The sequence below is a fragment of the Mesoplodon mirus genome, assembly GCF_964341445.2.
Source record: "Mesoplodon mirus genome assembly, chromosome: 3".
NCBI lineage: Eukaryota > Metazoa > Chordata > Mammalia > Artiodactyla > Ziphiidae > Mesoplodon > Mesoplodon mirus.
The window spans coordinates 99,762,894-99,783,212 of NC_138978.1; positions in this window are offsets into that span (position 1 = coordinate 99,762,894).

Below are 20,319 nucleotides of genomic sequence, written 5' to 3' on the forward strand. Positions count from 1 at the left end.
AGAACTTCCTTTTCTGGACATTTCATATGTTGAATTATACAATAAACAGTCTTTTGCACCTGGCTTCTTTTGCTTCCGTAATATGTCTGAGATTCCTTTATACAGTATGATGAATGCATACTCTGTTCCTTTTTATTGCTGAATAACAGTTAATCATTTCCATATAACACAGTTTGTCTATCCACTTACCAGTTGATGGACATTAGGATATTCTAAATTATAGTTTGGAGCTAAAACAAATTATGCCACTATGAACATTCATGTACAAGAATCTGTGTAGATATACATTATTTCTTTTATGTAAATTCCCGAGAATGGAATAACTAGGTTATATGGTAAATTTATGTTTAACATTTTTAACAAATGCCAAACTGTTCTTTAAGATGGCTGTACCATCTAATATTCCCAACAGCAAAGCATGAGGGTTGTAGTTTCTCCACATCATCCCAACACTTGTTATGTTTGTCTTTATTTATTATAGTCATTCCTGCAGGTATACAATAATAGCTCATTATAGTTTTAATTTGTATTTTCTTAATAACTAATGGCGTTGAGCATTTTTTCATGTGCTTAATAAAATTCAGACATCTCCTCCAGTAAATTGTCTATCCTCCAGTGAATTCATATTTTTACCCAATTTTAAAATTAGGCTCTTCGTCTCATAGATTTCCAAAACATTTTATCTTTCTTTCTTTTTTTCTTGCTGTTCTTTACATTTGACATTTTCTATTTCTCTATCTTGAAATACACTGGTTCTTTCTTCTGCCATTTTAAATCTGTTTTTGAGATCCTCTAGAGAATTTTGTATTTTACTTTTTATTTTTTTCAACTCCAGAATTTTCTTCTGTTTATTTTAGTAATTTATTTTCTTTATAGAGATTCTGTACATGTAGAGTCATTATCATAATACTTTTCTTTAATTCTTTGAAGAGGGTTTCCATTAGTTTTTTCAACATCTTTATAATACTTAAAAAATGTCTGCTAACTTCAATATAAAACAATTCTATAAAACAATTTCTATTGACTGCCCTTACTTGAATGTGTGTCCAACATTCTGGTTTCTTTTCAAGTGTCTTAATTTTTTGTTGAATAATTGAAATTTTAGGTATTATATTTTAGCAACTTTGGATTCTGATTTTTCTCCTAAGTGCTGTTTTTGTTACTCTGCTTTGTGTTGTTGTTGTTTAATAACTTTATTGAACTAAATCTGTGGAATCTCATGGTATTTGGCCACAGATGTCTCTAATCAGTTTTTTTTTTTTTAATTTAAGTTTAAATTCAAGTAGTCACTGGGAAGAGGCTGTGCTCAAACACTTATAGTGTGAAAGGCTTATACCCTCTGCTGATGGATATGATATGTATGTATGCATGAGGGTGGGTGGGTGGTAGTATTCAAGGCACTTTTCAAATGTGTCTTACTTTTACTTTTGGTTGACCATCTTATATGTTCTCTGAGATTCTCACAGTTAGTCAGGAATATATGGTTAGGTGGGACCCCCTCCATTTTCTCCTGAAAATGCAGTCTTTCAATCAACTACTGGATATATGGTTATCTTATCATGACCCTTAGGGCCATTTCTTTTCCTGAATCTTTCATTTAAGTTTCTAGCTAGTCTACTAGTCCATTGCTTGCCTAAATCAGGATCACAATCTCTGCCTCATGGATCTTCAGATTTTTATATTTATTTGTCCTGAGATCACTAATGTTACTAATATCTTAATGCCCACTCCCCTCCAAATGAATTGGGCTTCCTCTGGTGGTGAAGCTGTCGTCTTACATGGCTGGTCTTACTTTGATAGAACTACTTCAATGGCTGAAACTGAGTTGGAAGCATGAAAACAGTCCCTAGTAAGAATATTGCATTCTCACACTGTTTTTACCAGAGATTTAATAGTATTCCTGCATAAACAATTCTCAATTTTTGTATGCCTTTGTCAACTACCAGAACTCAAATATATATTTGTATTGCATCATTTTATCCAGTTTTAGCACTGTTTTTAGAGAGATTTGCTGAGCAACTCATTCCATCATGCCAAATGTCCCACAGACATGACTTTCCTTCTCCCAACAGATGTATGTCATTTCTAATGACTGTAATATTCTTGCATCACAGTCTTTTTTTGTCAATAGTCTATACGTGGTATTTCATAATTTCTTGCATTGCAGTATTATTGATAGATTCAGTGTTAGTACAAATCTCTTTCCTTTTTAAAACCCTATTTTCCCCCTCTTGAAGCTTGTAGTGTATCTTCCTTATTCCTGGAGTTTGGAAGCTTCATCAGAGTTTAATTCATGGAGTTCCCTTTCATATACATTTCAAACTCAAGAGAATTTACCTCCTCCTCTAAGGACCAATTTCAACAAATGTTCTCTTTGAGCTTCTTGTGAAGGGATCAAATGATATTTACCTGTTCCCAGCTTCAAGGAGAGAAATCCAAACCATATATTTTGAGTGGCCATTTATTCTATCTGTTGCCAAGGGGTACAAACACATCCACTCTCATGTAAAGGTCAGAACAATCACTGTTTCAGACAGTGGTTTCATAAATATGCTGAAATTTACTTTCTTCAAAAAGGAAGTTAGAAAGAAGAGTTAAGACTATATACTAAAGTCACAATTTTTTTGCTCACCCATGTAATTTACAGTAACTCTTTGACCACTTAACTATTTGATATAGTGTCATCAAAAGTCCAAATAATTTGAGATACCAGAGTTGAAAGACAGTGATAACATATTATACTACACAGGATATTCCATTTAAGAAAGTACATTTGAAATGTTAACTTCTGAGCTGAGAAATTTATTCCAGCTTCTCTCTTTTGTTCTTCATAACATTTGTAAGTTATTATATATATATATATATATATATATATATATATATATATATATATATATACATTTTTCAAGAGGCTTTCATCAGAAGACATTACATTCTGACCTAGATGACTCATTTGTTGTTTCTTACAATGCTCTCTATGCCCAAATAATTGATTCTCTACTAACTATTTTTATCCACATATTTATAAGATTATATAATATTCATACATATAACCTACCAAGAACCCTGCCAGATAACTTTTTTTTTTTTTTTTTTGCCATTTCAGAGCTGATGTTTTAAGAAGTAGTGATTGGATTGCCATGTATCTTTTCCACAAGACCTACAGTATTACAGATACAGGGTGCTCTGCTCATCACAGATATGGAATGAAGGTGATATGGAGTAGAGCAAAACCTGACCCCCAATGACCATTTAAAATGAAAGACAAACATTAGTTTTTGTAAGCTGATGAGAATTAGAAGTAGTTTATTACTGTATCAAAATGAAGCTTATTTTATCAATGCATCTTTTAAAAAATACATTTCTCAGACTTCCTCATTTTTTATAGGTCAAATGAAAATTAACAAGGAAGTGTTTTAATGTTCATTGTATTCTCTGTAAAACTAATGAGAAGAGACAATAGATATGGTAAAGAAAGCAATATGCCTTTCTTATGTATATTGCCAACACTGTGTTACTGAGTTTTTTTCACTTCTCATGAACTGCATTCTCAGGAAAACTACAAATCACCTACCAAGGATTTTATTTGTGTCTTTCTACTTAGTAGACCTATCATTTCTTGGCTTTAATGGGACCTAGTCAGGGCCACACCCCGGCTGATTTTCATAGCTATAGTGAAATACAAAGCCATCAACAGTGGGTTAATCAATTACAAATTATGAAACCCAGACAATAAAGGCACAGTGAGAACTGGTTAAGCAAACGAAAGAAAATGAAATAAATATTAATCAACTTAGGAGCTGCCAAGTGAATTATTTGGTCAAGGATTCCTCTAGGTAAGGGATCAGCAAACTTTTTCTGTAAAGAGCCAAATAGAAAATATTTTAGGCTTTGAGGACCATATGATAATCTGCTGTTTGTAGTATGAAATCAGCTATAGACAACACAATTGGATGCAAATGAATAAATGAGGCTTGTTCCAATAAAACTTTATGTACAAAAATAGGCAGCTGGTGAGGTTGGGTCCCATGGTCTTTACTTTGCCAATCTCTGTTCTAGATAGGCATCCTCTGTATATTGGCTTCGAAAGCATTGCATACTTAAGGATCTTTATTTCTAAATGAATTTGTATATCACAAATTAGCAATTCTTATTCTAGGTAGTCACTATAACGCTTTCATGCAGTTAATAGTATTGTTCTATTTTTTGAGCTGCAACCTAAGCTATTGCTACCATTTTCGACATCTATATAATTGTTGATGTGAAAGAAACTTAGATATTGATTTGAGATCCATTTGGTTTAAAGAATTTTCTTAATGATTATTCACAAAAATATGAGTATATATCAGTTGTTTTATTTATTCAAAGTTAAATTAGCAAGTTCCTGATAGGCAATTTGAGTTGAAAAATAAAATTTAAGTTAAACGTGAAAAATAGCTATCACTGTTAAGGAAAGACTATTCTGTGAAGTTGTTCTTGTTTTAACATTATAAATATGTATAGAGCTTATAGAAATCTGAGTAATACCTAAAAATGTCTCTGATTATGGAATCATTTATCAGCCATTAGTACTAATATCATCTATTGCATGTAATGGCATTACCTTCATTGCAACCATAATCTAATTAAAGTTGAACCAAAATAAAAGATATAACAGCATAAAATAAATACAATGTTAAGTAAGCATTAATTTTATTTAAATGATTTATCTCTTCAATTGCATATTTTATGTTTATTACTAACTATAAAGTCAATTAGATGTAATTCATTTTATTAAAGGTACAAATAAATAATCACTTTCTTTCCTACAACACATTTTTATTTCAGGCCCTTAATTGTTTTGTCTCCAAATGTTTTATTAGTAGTTTTAAAAAGACAATAATAATGCACATAGTAATGATTGTAAGAAATTTTCTATGAAAGTTGGAATTAATATTAAGTTTTCAGGCTAATTTTCTTTTAAATGCTTAAGTTATGTTCTCCTATCATACGTTCAAAGTGATTAGAATATGATCATCTTAAAGCAGCATTATCCTCTTTTGATAAATGTTACAGCATTTTCCATAAAGTCTCTGTCAATATATAGCATAGCCAAACATTACCAAAAGAATCTGAGAAGTTAGAGTCAATTATTCAGGAAGAATTCCCAATTAAAAGCTAAGATTTTTTAAATGAGATAGAGCAAGGTGACCTAACTATGTATTTCCATGCTATTCAGTTCAGCTAAATTTATATACTGTTTGTTCCTCTGCAAATATTTAAGAGAAAGGCATGTCTTAAAAAAATTTACAACAAATCAATAACAACTGGAGTTTGACCATACAAACCTAATTTGATCATATTTATTCACTTGAGCTTTTTAGAAAACTGATTTGGATCTGCTTGGCACACCTAACTTACTCAGGAAAAGTAGTTTGTGTTTTTTAAATTTTCCTTATCATACGAATGCTCACAATAATTCAAGTCACTGAATTGCTAGAAAGGCCAATAATAGTTATATAATAAATTGAAAATCTAGGGCAAAAAGTTGAAATTATGTGTGTTATCCTTTAAAAGATTTAGGTCTCTGAGTCCAAAATGTTGGGCTCATATAATAAATATTGCTCATGCATTTGTTTTTATATTTTGGTGGTATTTATGGTAATATTTTAAAATTACTTTTATAAATATTTGTATAAAATCTATCATGTGTTAATTGCTAAAACTACAAAGGAACGCTATCACTCTTAACATCACTGAATTCACTCAAGTGTAGTAAATAAGCTTTAGAGAACTAAGCTTTATTATAGAACTCTGCAGAAGTCTAGGGGATCACAAAGACAGGAACAACTAACTCACAGTTGTAAGTGGGAGATGACTTGCTGCTTCGGTTTACAGTTGAATAATCAGTGATTCTAGTATCATTAATAATGTTGCTAAATATATTTCACATTTGAACTAGAGTAATTTTTGTTTGCACATTTGTTTTCATGGAAACAGAAACTTTATTTTGGAAACGAGTGTCCTTTTACCAATCAAGATGGAGTAACAGGGACTAGATTTAACCTTCTGCCTTAAACAACTAAGAAAAAAGACAAAACATATGAAACAATGGTATGTAGGAGACTGGTCATGAGACAACAAAGAATGGATTTCTGAATGATGGGAAATAAATGAGTTGAGTTCTATGATCACCCCAGTTTACTGCACTGAAAGAACTTCCAGGACATGGGAACACTACCCATTGCTCATACTAAGAATAGTGCATTTCTTGCTAGACAGACTGGAAATATCATAATTTACAGGGAATTGGGTAGAATGCCATGAAGAATCTTGCCTCAGTAATGAGGAATAATTACCCAAGTATAAATGCTGCTCTAGTCTTTCCTGTCAAATCGTGAAAGACCTAAAAGGATCAAATCATTTCAAAGCAACCTAACTGCGTCTCATAAGGAAGCTCAAGAACATTTTTAGGAATACAAAAATATCTAGCACTCAATAAGGTAAAATTCACAATGTCTGGCAACCAACCAAATATTATAGGACATGCAAAGAACCAGAAAAATATAACCCATAATCAGAGAGGAAAAGGCAATGAAACGTAACCACAATTGGCAGAGATGTTTTCATTACTATAAAAGGATATTAAAACTTTTTATCAACTTATTCTCTGGGGAATGGGGGTGAAGCTAGGTGACAGATGGAATTTGTTGAGACGTGGAGTATACAAAATAGATAAATTAAGCTTTTAAAGAAGAGAACTATAATATCTGAAATAATGTATGCATTGCATGAAATTAATGGCAGATTAGACCACTGCACTGCCAAAACATGATTTGTGAAACTTAAGACATAGCCATAGAAACTATCCAAAGTAAAATACAAAGAAAACAATCATTTAAAAATGATCAGTGATCAGTACTTTAGAACATCAAGAGACCTAATATGCATGTAATTGGAGTCCCCAGAGGAAAAAGGGGTGGACAGAAAATATTTGAAGATATAATGTCTAAAATTTTCAAATGAATAAAACTATACCAAGACACACCAAACATAATTGTTCAAACAAATAATAAAGAGAAATATTCTAAAGCAGATACAGTGAAAAGACATCAGGTACGGAGGAACAAAATAAGGATGGCAGATTTTTTCTTGTTGGAGAAACGAAAAGACAGTAGAACTTCATTTTACTTAAGTCCTAAAAGGAAAAAAAGACCCATCGACCTAGAATTTGTATTCAGTAAAAATATCTTTCAAATATCTTAAGGTGAAATAAAGTATTTTCCAGACAGAAAAGATGTAAAACTTCCTCATGAGTAGAACTGCAGTACAACAACAAATGTTAAAGGAAATTCTTCAAATAGCAAGAAAAGGATACCAGATAGAAATGTGAATCTACATAATAGAATGGAGAGCTCCCCAAATAGTAGCTATTTTGGTACATGTAAAACATTTTTATAGCAAATTAATTTAAGATTATTGAAGGTTTCCACAAAAATAATACCAATGCTGTGTGACATTTATAATGTATAAGTAAAAGTAGGAAAAAATAGTACAAAAGCCAACAGGTGAGAACTGGAATTATACTCTCATAAGGGTTTTATACCAAGCAGGCAGTGATATACCATCACTTTCAGGTAGACTATGATAAGTTAGAGATATATAGCATAAACTCTGAAGCAAACACTAAAATTAAAAATAAATTGCTGATAAAAATATTGAATTATGAAAAACAGTCCACATAAAGGCAAAAAATTGAAAGAGGTAACATATGTCAGGGTTCTCCTGAGAAACAGAAGACAGAAGCCATATATACAAAATCTAAAAGGTAAAATCAATATATTTCTTTTAGATTATGGAGTGACAGAGATTTACGTTAGGGATTTGGGGCATATGCTTCTGGAGCCTGGCAAGTATGGAGCCTGTAGAGCAGACCACAGCAGGCTGGAAACTGGCAGCATTTGGTATTGTGGTCTTAAGTCTGAAGGCAATCTGAAGGAAGAATTCCTTACTCTTCTGGGGACTTCAGTCTTTTCTCTTAAGGACTTCACCTAATGGGTGAGGTCCACCCACATTATGGAGGGTAATCTTCTTTATTTAAAGTATACTAATTTAAATGCTAATTGCATCTAAAAAACGCCTTCACCACAACATCTAGCCTGCAGTTTTACCAAACAATGGGGCACCAGAGCCTAGCCAAGTTTACACAGAAAATTTAACCATCACAGGGAACAAATAATAGATGTGACAAATAGAAAATAAATAGCAAGGTAATAGATCTAAACTTAACCACATTAATAATCACATTAAATTTAAAATAGTATAGACACCCTGATTAAAAGGCAGAGACTGTCAGAGTAGATAAACCAGCAAGTCCAACAATATGCTGTCTTCAAAAAACCCACTTTCATTATAAAGGTACACATAAGTTGAAAGTAAAAGGATGGAATAGATATACTACTGTGACACAAGTCAAAAGAAAGCTGGAGGAGCTATATTAATATCAGACAAAGTATTTTTCAGAGTAAATAATATTATCAGGAATTAAGGAGGTAATGTCATAGTGATAGATGAAGATAGAGGTATATAATCATCAAGAAATCTTAGCCATACAAGATATTTATGTATATAATATAACAGAGCTTCAAAATACATGAAACAGTATTCAATAACACTGAAAAAAAGAAATGGGAAAATTCACAATTGTGGTCTCTCTCACTATTTAATAGAACAACTAGAGAGAAAATAATTAATAATATGAGACACAAATAACTTGACTTAAAAACCGCTTGACTGGGTTGATATTTTCAGAACACTCCATCCAACAAAACAGGATACATACCTTCTTCAAGTGCATATGTAATATTTATGAAGATTATCATACTCTGGGCAATAGATGTTTCAACTTATTTAGAAGATTCAAATTATACAAATATTTCCCATGAATACAACAATACAAAACAATATGTTAACTTAGAAATCAACAGAAAGATCTCTAGAAAATCCCCAAATGTTTGGAAGTTAGATAACAAACAACATATGTGTTGCTTCATAACCTCTTCGGGAGCTTCCTGAGTGTAATCTGAAACCATTCCCTGTACTCAGAGGGCAAGGAGAGACCGAAGAAAGAGGCATGCCACCCCACATTGGTAGATGGCAATTTTACTAAGCTAAAGAACTTACAAGGCTTGTCTCGTGTGGCTGCAAGATCAGTAGATCTCTGCATCCATCTGCTGGAATCTTAAAAGTTTATATAGAGTCCTTCACTATGTTCAGTCATATACACATAAGACCTTAACTGGGTTCAGTCACATACCTGTCCAGAAAGCCTCAACACCACATTTCTATTTCAAAGTTGTATCCTTGGAGCAGCTTCTGGGAGCAGACAAGACAAGTGAACACATATTTCAAGGACAGGGGAGGAATGGGGAGCCTCCTATTGCCCAGGCTCGTCTTGAGGGTCGACTGGAAGTTAGGTCTTTTTGATGGCCTCCTCCAACACTATGGATCAATAAAGAAAGCAAATGGGAAATCAGAAAGTACTTTTTCCTTAAATGAAAATAAAAACACAGCACATCAAATTCTGTGGAATGCCGCTAAAGCAGTGTTTAGAGAGAAATGTATAGCACTAAATCCCATCTTAAAAAAGATCTTAGATGTACTCTAATTTAGTGATCTCAGCTTACATCTAATAAAAGCAGAAACAGAAAAGCAAGCTAAACCAAAAATAAATATAAAAAATAAATGCTAAAGATCAGCTCAGAAAACAATGAGATTGGGGGGGGCGGGGAAGAAAGAAAATCAGTGGTTCTTTGTGGAAAAAGAAAAAAAGCTGGTTCTTTGTGAAACACAACAAAGTTCAAAGTTTATAACACTTTAGAGAGACTGGAAGAAAATAAAGAGAGAAAACACAAATTGACCAATATCAGGAATGAGATAGGTGACATCATTACAGTTTATATATATATATTAAAAGAATAATAGGGAAATAGTGAACAATTTTTGCCAATAAATAAGACAATTTAGATGAAATGGAAAAAAATATTATTGACAGATACAAACTACCAAAGCTATTCAAGAAGAAGTAGATCTGAATAGCACTGTATCTATGAAAGGCATTGAATTTATAGTTAAAAATTATATGAGACAGAAAACCCCAAACCCAAATGATTTCATTGGTGAATTTTGTCAAACATTTAAAGAAAAATAATACCAATTCTATGCAAATAGAATTTTCCTCAGAAAATTGAAGTAAATTATACTACCTAATTTATTCTATGAGGCGAATATTACCCTGATACCAATACCAAAGCTATTATAAGTAATTAAAACCTCACACCAATATTTCACATGAACATGGATACAGAAATTTGCAACAAAAATTTAGCAAATTGAATCCAATGATATTTAAAAGAATCATGTATCATGAACAAGTGGGGTTAATACCAGGAATGTAAGGTTAATTTAACATTACAAAACCAATCAATGTAATTTATCATATGTATAAATCAGTGACCAATCCAGAGAGAAACCACACAGGAATTTGACTAGAACTGTATAAAGAATGACAAACTACAACAGGAGTTAGTATAATGATAAATTGCCTAGTAAGAAACATAACTCTAAGAATTTTCTAACATATATATATAGAAGCAATCACTTCCCATAGGGTCAAGATAGGGAAGAGCCCTTACCCACAGTTCAAAGACCCAGAATGTGATGGAGATGGCAAACCGTGGCTCACCGAATGGCAGTCTGTTAGACTGCACTGCTGGAATTCCCTGTAAATCCATCCTCTGGAACTTGCCAGAAACCTGTCCTGTAGGGTATTGGGGAAAGCTCTTCATGGGGAATTTTCTACTGGAGACACTTGGCTGCTATATATAAAATAGAAATGGGAAGAAGAGAGAACACAATGGCTAATATATACAAATAAATACATATACAAGAAAATAGAAAATATACAAAGCTACTATAGTCTTCATTTCTATAATTGTTCATGGGGTCTTAATTGACATCTGTGTCTTTCTTCTCAACTACTCTTTCAGTATTCCTTTGTCCTCAGACAGAACACCTGCTGGTCAAGTTTCTTTATCTAGTATAGAGACATAAACCTTCATTCTCCAAAGTCTGAGCTCTCATTGTTCTGCTTTTTTGATTGCTGTAGCTTTCCATTGATATTTACTATTGGGCATAGATGTCCTAGGAGGTACTCCAGAGAATTCCCTGAGATCCAGATATAGTCTATCTTGACTTAATTGTGTAGAAGCAACACATTTTCACTTAGCAGTCAGGGTCAGTCACGCCAACAAGCAGTTTAATCCCCTTTTTTTCCTGTTAGTTTAGTTGCATAAGAAGCCCCAAACATCCAAGAGGGACTCTCATCTTTCAATTTAGCAGAACCATTGTTGTATGCCCTGGCTGGAATCATCCCACCTTGAGAATTAATATCTCCAAAGAAACGGAGTTCAAAGTTATCAGATAGCAAACAAATATGTTCTAAGTGGGTTGGTTTTTAGGTATAATAAGACAGGAGCCACTCCCACTTCAACAATTTGCTTCCCAGACCTAGGGACTCTGGCTACAGGGGAGATAACATTATATAGAGAATTCTAATTAAAATCATATACTGTATCCTATAAACAGAATCTCATCCTTTTAGGTGGTTCTCTCCCAACTCTTCCCAAAATGAGCCTTCAGTATGCCATTGTACCTTTCAATTAGGCCAGCTTCTTCAGTTGAGGGAGTATATGGTAAAATCAATTAATAACTAGAATATGAGCCCATTGCTATACTTCTTCTACTCTGAAATGAGTTCCTTGATCATATCCAGTGCTGTGTGAAATGATATGAAGCACAGGTGTCTTGGTCACCTGGAGTTCAATGGTTAGGCTGTTAGTCTCTACCAACATCTAGTAGTAAGTCAGATCTGATTTGCAAAAGAAGACTAGTTATCTACTGAATATGGCACAGATTTTGTTCAAAATCCTAGAGGTCTTCTCTGGTATTTTCCTATTTTTGCTTGTCAGGGGTCCATATAGCGTGCCTATATGCCATGTATATTGCAAGCATTATTAGATCTGCTAAAAAATAAGGTCCAAGTGTAGAATGGCTTATACTAAAGCCAAAATATGCTATGGTGTCTTCTCTTTTTCTGGTACCCATTCATAAATGTAAACCTTATGGGTAATTCTGTAGATAAGTCAATGTAACACACTGAAGTGTGGTATATATTACCTTGAAAATCCAAAGCGGCCTATCAAGTATTGTGCCTCTTTTCTCACAGTAGATGGTGAGAGGTGCAGCAACTTGTTGTTCTCTTTAAAGGGGGTATCTTGATATGTTCCAGACGATTGAAGTACCAGAAACTACACTCAGGAGGCAGGCTCATGAAATTTTGGAGTATACCTTCTATCCTCTCCTATGCAAACTGAACTTGCTACTCCTGACCATCAGATCCAACCAGCATAATGTCATTAGGGTAGTGAATCACTTAGATGTTTTGTGGAGATGATCAAGATCTATAGAATACATTACATCAAGGAGAAGAAAAATTAGCATAGCTCTGAAACAACATTCTGGAATGACATTGCTGGTCCTCCCAGGTAAAAGCAAACTGCTTCTGGTAATCCTTGCAAATTGGTACAAAGAAAAAAGGATTAGTCAGGTCAGTATGTGCATGCCAAATGTCAGATATTGTGGTAAGCTGAATAATGGTCCCTCAAAGATGCCCAAGTCTCAACCCTGGAACCTATGAATAGTTTACTTTACATGGCAAGAGGAACACTGTAAGTGTGATTAAGTTAAGGATCTTGAGATGGAAAAATTGTCCTGGATTATACATGTGGGCCCAATGTCATCACAAGCATCCTTTAAGAGGTTGAAAGAAGGATCAGAGAGAGAGAAAAGACGTGATGCCAGAAGCAGAAGTTTAATTGGGGAAAAAGATGCAATACAGTAGCTTAAAAGATGTAGAGAGGGGCCACAAACTAAGCAATATAGGTGTCCTCTAGAAGATGGAAAAGAAAAGGAACAGATTCTCCCCTAGAGCTTTCAGAAAGAACATAGCCTGCAGACACCTTGAATTTAGCCCACTGAGAGTGATTTTGAACTTCTGATCCCAAGAATTATAAGGTGATAAATTTATGTTGTTTTTAGTTGCTAAGATTTTGGTAATTTCTTAAAACAGAACAAGGGAACTAAAACAATGGCTGTGTTGATTTCTTCCAGTGAAGATGTCACATCTACATTTGAATGTTAAGTGACAAATCCCATCCAACTATCCTACCCTCCTAAGGCTATACATTTCCTTCTCCAAATTATGCCAAGTTTCTCTGGCAATTCAGTCTCATCAACTGTAAACCACTTCTGAGTCCACATTTCAGTCCACCAACCAAGTTAACTGATAGAATTACATGCAACTGCACAAGCTAACATTTACTCCAGACTCTTCAGTAAGTACACTGACTATAGGCATAACAGATAAAAGAACAGGTTATTACTCCTACGGCTAAAACAGAGCACCTAAGAAATAGCACCCCCTCATAAAACACACATATGGGCTTTGGATCAAGATCTTTTGGAGAAGGCAGAGTAGTAGCTCATTGAAGGGCAGAGAAGTTGCTTTGGTGATCTTGCCAGAAATCTGCTCTTCAGGGTGAAATCTATTCATGGGCAGGTGTCTCACAAGGGTGTCAGGGGAAAGCTGTTGGTTGCTAGATGCTGCTGGCTTTCATGCAATGCAGGAGCCCTGGCTGTAAGAAGCTGTAAGCACTATAGGAGCCTGGTGATACAGAAAGCCCAGCACACTTGCAGGAACATGCCAAATGAACACAACAATAACAGGAAATGAAGCCTTTATTCCACAATGTCTCTCTACTTCCCTCTACTGACAGATCTTCAGTGTCAGGTGTTAATGGAAAAATATTTAGAGGTGTCAGATTCATTTTCACAAAGCAGGCAAAAAGGGTGAATTTATAGCTGAGAGATAAGTCAATAACTGGCATACCATATTGAAAAAGTAAAAATAAAAAAATGATAGGATTGTGTTAGTATATGCAGTTTACCCAACCTCAGTTTGCAATGTTTTTTTTAACAGCGGTCCCCAACCTTCTTGGCACCAGGGACTGGTTTCGTGGAAGACAATTTTTCCACGGTTCCAGAGGAGGGGGGTTGGTTTCAGGATGATTCAAGCACATTACATTTATTGTGCCCTTTATTTCTATTATTATTACATTGTAATATACAACAAAATAATTATACAACTCACCATAATACAGAATCAGTGGGAGCCCTGAGCTTGTTTTCACTTGTCACCCACTGATAGGGTTTGATATGAGTCTGCAAGCAATTGATTTATTATGGTCTCTGTGCAGTCAGACCTCTCTGCTAATGATAATCTGTATTTGCAGCAGCTCCCCAGCACTAGCATCACTGCCTCAGCTCCACCTCAGATCATCAGGCATTAGATTCTCATAAGGAGCGCGAAACCTAGATCCCTTGCATGTGCAGTTCACAGTAGAGTTCGCGCTCCTGTGAGAATCCAATGCAGATGCTGATCTGACAGGAGGCGGAGCTCAGGAGGTAATGCAAGTGATGGGGAGCAGCTGTAAATACAGATGAAGCTTTGCTCACTCACCTGCCGCTCACCTCCTGCTGTGCGGCCCGGTTCCTAACAGGCCACAAACTGGTACCAGTCCATGGCTCGGGGGTTGGGGACCCCTATTTTATAATATAAACTCTTGTGTGCTCAGTGAGAAACCTTTAGAATGATACATTCCATATATATATGTATATGCATATACAAATGTATATGTGTTATTGAATAAATACATTCTGTCCACTCCGTATGATATTCAAATAAAATATTGTCAAGGTATTCTCATTCATTTTCTTAGCCGTGTTACTGAATTCACAGCATTTATAAATTCATAATGATATTTCTTCCATTGTTCTGCTATTTCTAGCTGTAAGCTCAATTTTAAATTAAAAAAAATATATGCTTATGTAAGTGTTACAAAATTGCACTTGCAGATCTTCTGGCACATTTTTCATAAATAAAAATAAGCATATTTCAGACAGAATTCCAAAACAGAAAAATGATTGAATTTGATCATGGGGGAAATCTCCTTTGGCTAGAAAGGGACTAATTACATATTCAGAGAAGAAATATCCATATTTTAGATGCTTATTTATAAAAAAAAAAAAGATACCTCCTAAAATAATACAGAAAACAACAGCTATAGTAGATATGATTTATACAGCATATATACTGGCCCACAAGATATACATAATTTCTGGCAATATTTTTTTATTTGGGAGACCACTAAAGGTTGACAAACACTGAGATGCATTTTTCCTGGTGACAGATTTTTTTTTAATAAATAATCTAATCAATGAAGTTTGATTACTTTTAATTCAAAGTAAAAATCTTGCTGATACATATATTTATGCCCCAGAATATCATTTAAATATTATTCTATTATTTGATACAAAATTGTTAGGTATGAATAACTAATGAACTGGCTAAAATAAAGGACTTTAAGAAGACTAGGTGGGAGGATGGTTTGCTGTTTAAACAGACACTATTTTATTATATTATAATGTAAAAACACTGGATTAATAAATTAGAAAACTTTGTCTTCTTTAAAACCATTAAACAAAATGTGTGACTCAGATTATTAACATTACTTACTCAAAATTGTAATCTGTTAATAATTTGGGAAAACTTGTTTTTGACAAATGCAACGAGTTTAAATAAGTTAAAAGTCTAAAACCTGGAGAGTATTTTGTCATAGACTAGATTTGTTATATATTGTTATACATGTTCTAATCATCAGAAATTATAGTTTGCAAGTTTTCTCTTAAATGTCTTTCAGATTTCAATAGAAAAAATACTATATATATATATATATATATATATATATATATATTATTCTGAGAAAGATATCTGTTTCATTTGCACAATAAAATAATAGGAAGTGAGGTAATAAATGGATAAAATGCTTACACTAAAGGTTGTTTACATAGTTAACAGATCTTTTGACTCTACAATATTGTTTGCAAATTACTAAAAGAACATGGATAAGAACATTCTTTCCTATTTTAATTAGCTGTCATTATGTATTTTCCATAAATCAGCCTCTTTATGAATACAATTGTGTACACTTTATTATTTTCTTTGTAGATAGTATAGAGTCCAGAGATCTCATATTAATAAGGAAACAAACAAATACTATGAATGCTGATGCAATTAGAGATGATGGGAACTGTGAGTACAACTCACAGTTGTCCTGAGCTTTATTTTACCCTTACAAAAAGAAATTGAGTCAGAGCACTAGATAGCCCACAATGTAATGAAAAAAAGCATCTGAGCTGAATGCCTATTTCACATTAACTAGTCAAGGCTGAGTCACCACAACCACAAAGGCAAAAATTCAGTTTTATTGATACTTGCTGTTCCAAAATTAGAACAATAGAAAGCAGACATAGGCATCTATGAAACCGCAGAGCTTCCAGTTAACTTTTTATTTTAATCTGTTAGTTTCCAATTGCTGCCTCAAAGGTAACTGTAATTCAACATCTACACCACCTTCATTTAAATGGCAGGAATATTATTATAATTCCACCTATTTTCTAAATTTGGAAATAAATGTAACCCTATGAGAAAAAAATGCCATTATCTTCCCCAACAGTCACTACATAAGAAAGATGTTTGCAACTATGATGAAACCAATTTCAGTTTCTGCTAAAAAAAACTTGATTAAATATGAGTATATATCCTCCTCTCACTTTTTTTGAGGGACTACAAGCCCTCTATAGAAGGGTTTCTGAGAGTTTTCATTTATGAAGCAGCTTTGAAATGATATATTCCAAATCTTAGACAAATCTTAAGTCTTAGACAAGACACTCTTGTCTAAGAGTGATGGAATTTTGTGATAAAATTGTGATAGAACTTATAGGCAGAATTAAAGTTCACAGTAATTGGGAGTATAAATATTTAAGTAAAGTCTAGAAAGTTAAGTCAAAATATGTACTTCTTTAAATAAAGTGATGCATAATTATTGTTATATTTTGTCCTGTATATCTTCTCTTGTTTATTATCTTCTACATAAAGTCAAAACAAATAAATTGTAAACTCTAGAACAGGAAAGTTGAGTGAATAAAGCAAATTTGTCCTTGTAATAGCCTCATACCACTTTACAAAGTTATATGAAACATCTGGCTAAAGAAAAAGAATGGACATAATTTAATACCAACAGTTCTCCCCCCACCTCAGTTTCAATGTAAATTTTAGCTACTGAAAAAAACCTAGTGCTTTGAAAAACCAAAAATATCTGAGCTTTCAATTCAAAAACAGGAATAAATTTTTAGAGGAAAAGTAATTAGAATATGATTAAGATATATTTATCAAATTCTTCCAAAGGTATCAATACAATACCTTTCAAAGGTATCAATACAAGTGAAGCAGTCAGACTTCATTTATATTAATTATTTTAAAAATTTGCTGTAAGAAAAAATGTGCTTTACATTTACATGTTTAATGAAAATATTTTTATAAAACTCTTTTATAACTTAAATCAATAAAAGTTTAAGAATTACTATTCAGATCACGTGGTCACATCATACTATCTTAATAACTATTATTAAGAATATATATACACATACATCCTCCTATATTCCTTACATATATAAAATTATGTTTAAAATTATACATATTATATGTATAAATAAACTATACATATTGATATATATGTATCAAGTTAAATATATTAAATAATTTATTATATATTATAATCATATAAATATATTAAATAAATTAAATTATACATGTTTATGCACTTAGTTGTTATGTTTAAAATAGAGCTAATATTTATAGCTATATATAGCTAACTTTATATATAGCTAATAAAGTTTATAAGAGTCACCTAGCTTCTTAGGAAGGTGATAACGTGTGTACCTAAGGAAAAAGGAAATTAAAAGTCATGGATATAAAATTAGGAACCTCCATGGAAATTTAAAAGTTTTTCGTCTCCTATAATAGCCGGGAACGTCAGACTGAATCTGAGAGTAAGAGAGAGAGTTGATTGCCAGTTAAATATTCCCCACTCCATACTACAAATCTCCTGTGCTAAAATAAGGACACTGGTAGGGAAGGAACAGGACCCTAAAATATGGGTCTTAAAACATGGGTTGAGGAAATTTAGGCAGATGTAGATAAGGCCAATAATATCAAACTTACAAATTCCCCCAAGCCTCCCTTGTCACTGGAGGTGGACATCCTTCATCTTTTTGAAGGAACTAGTTTCTCTTCTACATAAAAGCCTTTCTGTAACTTCATCTGGAGAAGTTGCTCCAAAGGTTGAAGCTTGTTTTCCTCAGAATCTACCATCACCATTCTCATTGCCCCCAAGCCTTTAATGATATTCCTCCCAGCATAGCCTAGCATGAGGGATAAAGGCCTACATGTGGAGACAGCCTATATGGGAAAGACAGAATTTCACAAATCTATTTTGTCAGTAGTCTGAGGTGTATAAGTGAGGATATTATAAGGGTTATCACCCTTATAGTTGGACAAAGTTGGACAAAAAAATGTTGGACAAAATATAAGGCTCAATTGGCTGCATTCCTTTCCATGAGTGTAACTTATCCAGGATTTTGGATTTAATGAATTGGCTTGAACACCTGGGAGAGATGTAATTAGTTTACTATGTTAGTTAATTAAGGCCTAGACTCAATATGACCTACAGTTAATGGTGTAAAAATTTGGAACTTTCCTGGCACACTATAGAAGAGAGTTCTAAGGCTCAGGAAATGGGCTCTGCCACCTGCTAATCATTATCCTGCCCCCCTCCAAGGTTGTGGAGGGACTATTTACAAAATTATTTTTAGGGCGGATAAAACTATAGGGAATATTGCAATATTCTGCTGGTGGTAATAGAAGAGCTGTTAACATCCCCAGGGCCACAGGGAAATGCGTTTATATGAAGCAAGAATTAATGAGATGAAAAACACCAAATGGAGACTTTTTTTAAAAAGGTGAGCTGGCTTACAGCAAGCTAGACAAGCTAATAACGAGATATTTTGAAGTGAATTATTTGGTTGTGGAAATTATAACTGCATTAGAATATATCACTTCTGCATTTAGGACTTGCCTTCTAGAACCATGGTTTCTCTCTCATTCCAGACCTCTCTCCAACCCTGACTTACACAAGATACTTGGTTTACGAACTTTTAAGGTTTTATTCTCCATTTTGATTTGAGTTTTATTTTTAAATCTATATCTAGAATCATATATAAAATGGGGTAATAACAGTCCATACTGTATGAGGTGCTTGTAAGGATTAAAAGACATAACACCTGCAAAGCACTTAGAACAGTTCACTCAATAAACTTAACTCTTCTTAGCACTAATAGAATTATGTCCATTACAAAAGCTGCAGTATCAGCTAGATCACTCTTTTAAGTTTCACTTGAATGTATCATTTCATTTTTATCTCCACTTTTATATTTATGTTGCAATCTATGTCTTAAATAAAATCACATTTAGCTTTCTAGATCTAAATAAATTAGCTCAAATTCAACTAATTAGTACACCTTTTTATATTACTCATTTGGCATTTTAATTATCTTTTTTATTGATAAAATGATTTATGTATATATGGCTGATAACTACTAAAGGAAACCAGAACTCAACAGTAGTTAAAGTGGTAGAAAAAGAAACAGATTTTATTCAGAAACTATCACAATAAGAGAAAGAGACCTCAGTATAGAACTCAGTTCCACATATGGCATGGACAAACAGATATATAGCCAAGCAGGGTGGGGATCAGTGGATGAAAAATTAAGAGAAAATATCAAGAGTAGGGGAGATTTCGGTTAAATAGACCTAACAGGATTCTTGTTAAAGGCAGGCCAGGGTGATCAGATATCACCTGGGGGATGGTGGGAGATAAGGAATTTGGTTAGGTAGGGGATTCTGGTTAAACTGAAATCTGCTAACTTTGAGCCATGCAGCCCCATAGGACGGATGTCAGAGTTGAGGCTTAGAGGATTTAGAGGAGCCTGCCTAAAGTTAGGTCAAGGAGGGCATCTTATCAGTCTCTCTTCTTGTTCTAGTAGAAGAGGCAGTCTTTTTTGCTTGAGTGATATGTCTATTTCTCATTCAGTTGTCTTTTATTCATGAAGTATCAGCTTAACTATCTACTGTAACTTGGTAGTAGAGATTTTTGCTGAAAGGTACAAAAAGTCAGGCATTTAATGAGGGGAGTTTCTATGAAAATTAAAAAAGACAAAGATTAATAGTTGGACACCCAGTTTCTGAGTCCAGAGGGCACTCAG